This window comes from Polistes canadensis, unplaced genomic scaffold (assembly GCF_001313835.1).
Source record: "Polistes canadensis isolate GaletaPanama2010 unplaced genomic scaffold, ASM131383v1 scaffold_423, whole genome shotgun sequence".
Classification (NCBI taxonomy): domain Eukaryota; kingdom Metazoa; phylum Arthropoda; class Insecta; order Hymenoptera; family Vespidae; genus Polistes; species Polistes canadensis.
The window spans coordinates 80,060-83,524 of record NW_014569970.1 but is presented as its reverse complement, the minus strand read 5'-3'; positions in this window follow the sequence as shown (position 1 = coordinate 83,524).

The following is a 3,465-nucleotide window of genomic DNA, read 5'->3' as shown; positions in this document are numbered from 1 at the left end:
TTAAAGGGAAAGACCATTACGATTACTCTCCATTTATTTCCTGCCCATTTCCGATCGGCACGCGTAAAGAAAAAAAAAAGAAAGAAAGAAATAACAGACCTAGGGTATCGTGAAAGAAAGAGAAAGAAAGAGAGAGAGAGAGAGATAATGAAAAAAAAAAAGAAAGAAAAAAAAAAATATAAGGGAACCTTTTTATCCCTAGACGTTACTTAACCATAAATTTGTAAAAGACAGGTAATGACCCAGACCCGAACAATTTTTTACGACGAAAATGTAAGCTCAATGATGTAAAAGTTGAAAAATTTATAATACACCATTCTTAGCTGGTGGGGGGGGGGGTTGTCTGGAATTTTTTTTTATATTATTTTCACACTTTTTTTAATAATCCAAAAATAATATAATTTGAAATGAGTTTAAAGTATGTGAAGGGTTGAAAAATGTCGAACCAATCATGCAGAGGGATGTAAATTTTGAAAATAATTTTTGCAAAGTTACGTCAAGATTTTTTTGTTCATACTTATAACAGAACAAATATAATAAAAGAAATATTTATATGTAGTATTATTGTTAACTTATATGTAATATTATGTATATGTATTGTGTTTGACATGTATAGGTGGAATTACAAATTTTGAATCTAACATATGGGGGATGGTTGTATATAATATTATAGAATTAGAAAATATTATATTATAGAATAGTATAATGATAATAATTTGTAGATTTTCTGAAAAAAAAAAAAAAAAAATAAATAAATGTACGAAATAATTTGATGACTTGATCAGAAAAGGTTAAAACAATCGAAAGTATTAGTAAAATATATTGGAATATTAAAAATAATTGAAATAATTGTTAATTAATAAATGGAAGTGTATATTGTTGTTTAAAAACACGGAGTATATGATCGGAGTACCGTCTTCATCGAAATTCACTTTCAGACTGGCATATTGTCCTTTATCAAAGTTCTTTTATTAATTATTGTTTATATGACTTTCTAATAATTGTGCATGTGTATAATCGGGTATAATATTCGTAATAAATAACATTTGAGATTATAACTATATAATATAACCAATTTAACTATTTTTTTTTTTACATTTTATGTAATTATTTCAACTAAAGTATATTTATTTTAATGTTTCTACACAATTATGACTTCGGTAAAATTTGCATTTAATAAAACATACAAAATCGTACGTAATAAATACAATTTAATATCATATGATAACATTTTGATTTTATAATATATTTTTTATTTTTATATTATCGTTTAAAATAAAACAAAAAAGTATATTAGTTTTAACGTTTCTGAATAATAATGATTTCGGGGAGTGGGGGGTGGGGTGAGGAGAATAAAATTTTCGTTTCAATGAAATATCATATAGATAGATTCTTTTTTTTTCTTCTTCTTTTGAAAAATACTATTCTCTCTTTTTTTTTCTTTTTTTTTTTTACGTACTTTCTTAACGAACTATAACGTGACTCAAGTTTTGCATCTTCTTATTGTTAGTAATAAAAGGTCAAGTGTACTAGCACATGTACCTGCATTTTTTAAGTAAAAGAAAGAAAGAAAGAAAGAAAGAAGGTAAGAAAGAAAGAATGAGTCAAACAATAAGAAAGGAAATAAGAAAGAAAGAAAGAAAAAGTTAATAACGACACTTCTTTGACTCTACTCTAAGTCATTTTTATTTGAGTAAGACAAAGGATCATCATTTCATCAGGGACGACGAATCTTTATTTTCATCACGAAAAAAAATTCTTAAGAAAAAGAACGCGAATGAAAGTGGATGATGATAACACACAAAAATGAAAAAAAAAAAAAAGAAAAAACAAACAATTAATTGTTAATTTTCTCGAACCGATTATTATGGATTCATTACAATTTTTGTTTATTTAATTTTATACGTTTCGTACCAAAAAAAAAGAAAAATAATAAAAAAAATAAAATCGTGTCGAGGTATTGTCCCGCTTATTTATTTTTTTTTTTTTTGCTCGAGTCTCAGTTAATTAAAACTAATTACGTAATTAAATTTAATCTAGAATAAAAAACAAAAAAGAGAGAGAAAAAAGAAAGAATGTATCGATAAAACCGTCTCGAATTTTTTTCCACAAACGTAATTTATTTGTTTCTTTTTTTTTGTTTCATTGTCTAATTTATTATCCGAAAAAATATAATATTTATTTATTTATCAATTTTTAATACACACACACACGTTTCTTAAACTTTTTTTCTCTTCTTAAACCATTGGGACCAATTTTTTTTTTGTCTATGTCTTATTTTACCATTCCTTCCCCCTTATTCCTTGACCCACCATAAAACATTGTATCGTCGAAGCAATGAAGAAAGATTAATGAGAATATGGAAATGTATGTATGGGGTTATATTCGTGAAATTTACTGGATGCTACCCTACGTAAATTTAAACAAGGGTTCAAAGAAGTTCACATATATATTTATATATATATATATATATACATACATAACACACACACACACACACATGTACATATATATATATATATTACACTTACGTGTACGGGGATCGTAAGAGAATGATCGAATACTATATGTTAGTGATAGGGGGAGAAGTGGAAAGGGTGGCTGGTAGTTGGGGGTAAGGGATGAAACAAAAAAGAAGAAAAAAAGAAGAAAAAAAAAAGGTTGGGATCAAATCTACTATGTATAGTTTTATTTTCCCATTGAATTATTCCTAAAGTAATTTCTGTTATTAACCTTTTTTCCCCCTCCCCCAGCACCCCCATCGTAAAACGACCATAACAATATTTTATCGTAACTATATTTCTTAGTGAACAAAAATAAATAAATAAATAAAAAGCAAAATGAAAAAGAGAGGAAAGAACAAATTAGTAGAAGATAGAATAACAAAACATGCGTGAAATTCATACGTGTTAGAAGTGAACGAATACATGTGAACAATATATAAAATGGATTCCGAGATAACAGGAAACCCCATATATTGTATTCTATCTTATTGTCTCGTAGAATAAATCCTATAGATGTATATGTATGTCCCTTTTTTAATGTCGTTTCTTTATTTCTGTTTTATCGGAATTTTCACTTCAAAAAATGAATCAAAAAAATATTTTGGTAATATAATCAAATGTGAGAAATAATTTATTATGAATAAATAATTGTAATTATTAGTTATATATTAATTTGTTAAACGGTTCGTGTTTGATTAATATTTATATATATTTTGTTGGAAATTAACTCTTAATTGCAAACACAATCGTATTTATTTTATTATCGAATTAATAAAATACGAAACAAGATGACTCTTCAATCATTCCAACGAGTTATTTAAAGATTTGTAAACAATCAATTTATCCAAAAGAGATTGTATAAAAAAACATTCTAATCATATTTCACATCTTCGTTCAATTGAACAAAAATCGTAAACGTAATATAATAAATATATAAATATAATAACATATTTAATTTATT